Genomic DNA, 5966 nt, shown 5'->3' on the forward strand with positions numbered 1-5966 from the left:
AAAGCTGTCATTGCCAGGCATGATAGTGTGTGCCTATAATCCCAGCACCGGGGAAGCTGAGCCAGGAGGATTGCTGCGATCTTGAGGCCCGCCTGAAATACACAGCAAGACCCTACCTCAAAAAAAACAAAAACAAAAACAAACAAAAGATATCAAAGTGGAGTTTTCTTTCCATTTCTTTGTAATGTACCTACTATATACAATCCATCACATAGCAACCACTTCATTTCACAACCTACTGGCAAGAGCAGAACTCGGTCAGTAAGAAAGCAATGACTGCAGAGCCACTTCCAGCACCAGCCGTCATCTCTCTGTCATGCCCACGTGATGTTCAGCACTAAGGGTATTTCTGCCTTCTCTCAAGACCAATTAACAGAACAGCAAACATACTGCTTTATTTTAAATGGAACTGAGATTTTTGTGAAGTTCTCTAAAAATGACAAGTAACAAATGGAACTAAAATGCACAAGAACATTCACCCATGTCTACCCTAGGCAGTGGGCTAGAACTTCTAAATACTGCCTTATCATTAGAAGGGTATGTATAGAGTTCACCTTCCCTGTGAGTGGATTAAGTTTGAAATTCACACTGCTGAGGACTTTGACTTGCTCCCCAGGGTTCAAACATCTTCCTCAGAGGGATTCAGAGGCCTAGGAACTCATGAGCCAAAAATGAGGTGATTAGATGGCTCTAATCAATGCGTATTGCTGAAGTATGGGATATTTTTAAAAAAGGAATGGAGGAAGTAAAGAAGGAAGAAGGAAGGAAAAAGGCAAACATGCAAGCAAACATTTGAAACACTAACATAGAACAATATGTGGTTAGACCTCTCCATATTGGTGAATGATGTAAAGATATTTGTGTCCCATGTAAATGCTCACCAAAAGTTGATCTCAGCAGAAGAGGACATTAATAATTAACAATTAATTGGATAAGATGACCCGTTCTATGAATAGCAGTCAACCTTTTTCTTTAGCCAAACCTGTCACTGCCTAATGGACTCCTGAACAACACGCCCATTGTGACAAGGATGGAGGTTAAGGATGGGCTCAGAAAGAGGGGCTTCCACTCATGAAGGCTGATGTGGCTACAGCAACTGCTGAATGCCCAAGATGCCAGCAGCACAGACCAACACTGAGCCTCTTATAGGCACCATTCCCAAACATGTTCAGCCTGTGACCTGGGGGCAGATTGACTATATAGGACTGCTTTCATCATGGAAAGGGCAGAGCTTTGTCCTTACTAGTATGGACACTTATTCTGGGCATGGATTTGTCTTCCCTGCATATAATTCTGCAAAAACCACCACCCACAAACTTACAGGATGTCTTTTCCACCATCATGGTATTCCATACAACATTGCTTCTGACCAAAGAACATACTTCACAGCCAATGAAGTTAAGCAATGGACTCATGCTTGGAGAATTCACTACTCTTATGAGGTTCCTCACCATGCAGAAGCAGCTGGATGGGCAAATAGGAGGAATGGCCTTTTGAAGGTGCAGTTACAGTGCCAGCTAAATGGAAATATCTTGCAAGGCAGGGGCAAGATTCTTCAAATGGCTGTGTATGCTTTGAATCAGCATCCACCATAGGGTATTGTGTCTCCCATAGCCAGAATTCACAGGTCCAGGAATCAAGGGCTCGAAGAGGGATTGGAATCACTCAGCATTACCACTAGTGACCCACTAGCAATGTTCCTACTTCCTTTTCCCATGACCTTATGCTCTGCTGGCCTAGAAGTTTCAGTTCCAGATGGGAGAAAGCTTGTACCAGGAAACATAATGGTTCCATTGAGGTAGATGCTAAGACTTCCCTCTGGTCACTTTGGGCTCTTGGTGCCTCTGAGTGAACAAGAAAAAAAGGGAGTGATGATGTTGGTAGTGGTGATTAATCCAGACTAACAATTGAAACTTGGGCAATCACTCCACAATAAAGGAAAAGAAGAATATATATGGAGTATAGGAGACCCCTTAGGTTTCCTCCTAGCATTACAATGCTCTGTTATTAAAGCCAATGGGAAACTGTAACAACCCAATTCAGGTAGGATAATAAATGACCCACCAACTTTCAGGACTGAAATTATGGGTCACCCTCCCCCCCCCAAGGAAAAACAAAAGACTGGCTGAGGTGCTTGGTAAAAGCCAAGGGAATACAGATGGGTAATTTTTTTTTTTTTTTACTGGGGATCGAACTTGGGTCCTTGCACTTGTGAGGCAGGCCACCAAACCACTAAGCTAAATCCCCAGCCCTACAGATGGGTAATTGAAGAAGATAGTGGTAAATATCATCTACGACCATATGACCAGTTACAGAAAAGAGGATTGTAATTGTACTTTCTTATTTTGTTAATATGCTTCCTTTGTACCATAATGTTGATAGACTTAATATTGGTTCTTAAGCATTCTGAAATGTTAGGAATGAGCATCGCCCTAAGAAAATTTTGCTTCTTTATGCCTTATATCTAGATGTCCCCGCCAAACCTCATGCAGTAATAGATGGGGGAGTTTCAAAGGTGGCTGGATTTGGTTTGACTGTGAATTAAAGGTACTGGGGTTAAGGATGTGGATAATAGTAGCTCCACTCTGGGCATGGGTGATCGATAGGCAGTGCCTTGGACGGAATATAAAGGGACAGAAATAAAGCATCCTTGCTGCTGTTGCTTGCTGCCTTCTGCCTGCCCTGCAATACCATGAACTGTTTCTCTTCTGTGATGCCCCTCTACCATGACATCATGCCTTGGAGCCAACTGACTATGAACTGAAATCTCTACAAACTATGAACTATGAACTGAAATTGACCTTTAACCCTTTAGATTTGAGTGTTGAGTATTTTGTCTCAGCAACAAGAAAAGTAACTCAGATACCTTCCATTATGGGGAAGGGATCAGTGCATTTCCCTTTGTACATAGAATAGTTATAGCATGTTATGTGTAATCATGAACTTTATATTATATCTGGAGTCAGAGTATGTTTTAAAGAAATGTATCTAGTTGCTAAGTTGATATAGAGTGGATTGGGATAGGTAACTATGCAGTCAACTTCAATAACCAATGACTAGCAGATTGGTTTGGTGTAGTTCTGAGTATGTCTAGATGACAGACTTGCTAAAGCAAGAAGACCCATACTGCATGTGGGAAGCACCAATCAAAATGCTTATAGCCTGGATGGGAATAAAAAGGGGAAAGAAGAAGGAAATCTCGCTCCTGCTTCTTCAAAGGAGTCTCAGTATTCACCTTGACCTTTGGAGGTCCATCTCCACATTTCCAGCTCAGACTCCAGCCATCAAATGCAGAACCTTAGGCTTCCTGATAAAGACTGGCAAGGAGTTCTGAAGTCAGTCCCAAGTCTTCCACCCTCAACTAATGTCCTGCTCTCCAGCATGCGGATGGCCCTTTTGAATTCTTCCATCTCTGATTCTGCAGGTGGCCATTTACAAGATATACTGAACTCTAACTGATACACCTATAGATGTATGAAGAGTAATCTTTGGGATGTTTAATTTTTACTGAAACAGCTCAGTCTAAAATTATTGTACACAGAGATTCAATATGGCTGAATGAAGGAGGAGTCACATGTGAGACTCAGAGAAGATCAACAAAAAACACAGGTAATTGGAAGAAGCAAAAGGGCATACACTATGATGCAAAATTACTGCCACAGAAAGCAACACAGTATGATCATTTCCTCTTGACATTGTCTTCATCAGAATCAGAATACCATCAAAAACTGCAGATAAAAATGTTTGAGGTGAGAAACCCAAACTACTTCGATGTGATCATTGTATATTGTATATGTGAATTGAAATGTCACAGTAAACACAATACTTATTTTAATAACTGGGTACCAGATGAAATTTTTAAAAATCTTAAATTATTGACAGAAATATTTGAAAAGTACTTATGGAATAAGAAGTTCAACTATCCCTCCGTAATGTCTAAGTATATCAGTGAAAGGACTCAGCCACCAAAGAGCACACAGGACCAGTCTTATCACCCTAGTGTGTCGCGAGCCGCTTGCCAGCAAGAAAGCACGCAACACTCAGGATCCTTCTGAAGCTTCTTTATTATCTTGGGAGAAGGTCTAAAGCTTTTACAAAAAACCTTCCTTTATATATCCTGCTAACTATATTAACTCGACAGAAACAAGAAGTTACAAGATCACGACTATAGCACATTCCGATCACTATCAGGGGAACAAACTTCAGGCAGGGAGCAACCATAAAAGCAATGTCGCCATCCCAGAACAAACATCTTGATCAAGGATGACTTAAACAAAGAACTTCTGCAAATAAGCCACAATCCCAACACAGCTCAGCAAACAGGAGACTGAAATTCCTCACGATGACTTGGCAGCCTGCAGTGTCTGCAGACCAAAGCACTCCACATCTCACCCTTCTTTTATATAAAACAATGGCTCAGGAATATGCCTGTCTTAGGTTGTCCAGGACTCAAACAATGTCTTACCCGTCATCGAGAATTGTACTCAGATTTAAGAGATACAACCTCTGTCTTAGGTTGATCATTGATGATCCCAGATCTTACCCGTCTTTGACTACTATTCCATTTGAGCGAGCCAGAAATGAGGGGAGATGCCCAAATCAGCGGCCAAAAAAGCCTGCTGCAATAGATGGAGCTGTTGCTGCTGTCGTCGTCGAGCCATCCAACATTGACAACCACAAATAATGCCCAGAAGAAGAAACAAAATACAAAACAGAGTAACAAACTTATAAACAATCATTTTCAAATTGGAAGAAGATTGAAACAGGAACTCCCACCATTTATGATTGGAATCCTGTATGACAGCATTATGCAGATTTAACAATTTATTTTTAACAATTGTCGTAGCTATTCTATATTCCTCTAAAGCCTTTTCATTCTTTTGCAAATGTGAGTGCAATTCTTCAGAATTGCGAAGTATTTCAGCCAATGACAATTCCAAATATAGATGGGGTGGCCGTAAATATTGTGGCACCCATTGAACATTGACATTATTATTTAATTCAGGCAATAAGCAATATAGGGAACCATACCAATATAATAAATCCAATTTTTGCACACAACCTGAAAAGGGGACAGGGAGTCCCATACGTAACAAATCAGTAGCATTAGCACTTACTAGACACACATGTTGTGGCTCTACCTCATAAATGACAGAAAAATTCATAACAGGATAAACAGTAAGCAAACAAACATTAACGGAATGTGACAATAAACATGGTTCTATTGACAATTGTGGTAGAATTTTTGCACCAAACAAATTGAGAACTATTGATTTGCAAAAAACCACTATCATTCCACCCCGTTGCATTGCAACGAGACATAGCATCTAATTTTTGCACCAAAAATTGAGAACTATTGATTTGCAAAAAACCACTATTATTCCACCCCGTTGCATTGCAACGAGACATAGCATCTAATAATTCTACTTTATAATTAGCAGGAAATGAAGCATTTACAGAACAGCAAGTAAAATTTTCCAAGGAAGTTATGGTAATATTAATACTCGAAGTCCCAAACAATACATATCTATATCTAATTTTCTCAAATCCTCTCGTGAGGATACTATTTGAACTGGCAGTAACGTTCATGAAGTGGCATGGCTCATACGCAGGACAAGAAAAGTTTCCTTGTTGTCTTCTTATTGTGGCATTTCTCCAACCCCAAGGCCATTGTAGGGTAACATTTTGGTCCAAAAGAGTTATTGGGATACCTGGAGTCCAAGAATTCGCCGGAGTGATCAGAAGAAAGAGCTGATAATACATCCATAAGTAGAACTTCATGCTTCTGGCTGGGAAACCTTGTCAATGAGAGGACAGCGACGTGTCAGCCGACTTGGGACCCAGACGGGATCTGAACGTTCCTGTGGAAAAACACAAATAGCTCCCCTGGATCTGTGCAATACAGGATCCGGTCCATGCCATTGGCCTGTTAAAACATCTTTCCACATAATGGTTTCAGTACTTGC

Source organism: Fukomys damarensis, unplaced genomic scaffold, assembly GCF_012274545.1.
Source record: "Fukomys damarensis isolate Sample0158 unplaced genomic scaffold, DMR_v1.0_HiC HiC_scaffold_44, whole genome shotgun sequence".
Lineage (NCBI taxonomy): Eukaryota > Metazoa > Chordata > Mammalia > Rodentia > Bathyergidae > Fukomys > Fukomys damarensis.